At 33.9% G+C, this 881-nt stretch overlaps 1 long non-coding RNA gene across 1 annotated transcript; it reads right to left on the bottom strand.

Moving 5' to 3' along the window:
• Positions 1–881, bottom strand: LOC133392969 (uncharacterized). The gene is made up of 3 exons (XR_009765936.1): positions 524–881; positions 363–457; positions 1–258 (listed from the first exon to the last, which is right to left on the bottom strand). It is a non-coding gene; the product is annotated as an uncharacterized LOC133392969 (long non-coding RNA).

Genomic DNA, 881 nt, shown 5'->3' on the forward strand with positions numbered 1-881 from the left:
GCGATACAAATAAAATAAAACACATAATACACCGTACAACACACTTCTTCGCAACACTTGCACATAAACACCACTTGTCGATGCGGTGATACAATGTCCTTGTTGCAGTGGAAAAATAACAAGGAAAGATTAGAATGCTTTCATATATGACATTATTTTATAATACTTTCCTTTCCATGCTATTTTGTGGTGTATGGCAACGTTGGTTGAGAATGTGCCGATCACGATCACAGCCGGCTTTAGTGATTGTTGTAGAAACTGTAACAAAGATCAATATCATTAAATCTGCATTATTTTTACAATTCATTGTGATTTTATGAAAAAGTAAAGTAAAAGTGAAAAAGTAAAACATTTCATCTTACCGGCGTCGTATATCGTCGGCATACACACACACACACAGCTGCTCGATCATACTCGGACGAATGTTGCTAAATTTCGGGATGATATGATGTTTTTCCTGTGGAATAATGTGTTCAAACATTAAAAGATAGTTTATTCACTGAAATATGCACAGAACACTTACCTTTTCCCGAGTTTTCACATAAAATTTTACGATTATTCTGCACACAATCTTTACGGGCGGTTGTCCGTGTTTGTTTACGTTTCTGACTTGACAGATATGCGAGCTGTCGTGTGACGAAGTGAAACACATTCAAACCTCGCCAATTGCAAGTCTGCTTTTTCAATTGAATACAAAAAATCCAAGTTGTTCACATAAATATGAGAAAAAGTCAGTTTATCCAGTTTGTATAAAATAACAAACATGACAAAATACGCAGACATTAGTTGTGTTACAAAATGTCTTTCTAATAAACAAAATCTATCTTTTTTTGTAGACATATGATATAAATGCAATTAGCGAGTTCTAATTGTATCATATA

Source organism: Anopheles gambiae, chromosome 3, assembly GCF_943734735.2.
Source record: "Anopheles gambiae chromosome 3, idAnoGambNW_F1_1, whole genome shotgun sequence".
Taxonomy (NCBI): domain Eukaryota; kingdom Metazoa; phylum Arthropoda; class Insecta; order Diptera; family Culicidae; genus Anopheles; species Anopheles gambiae.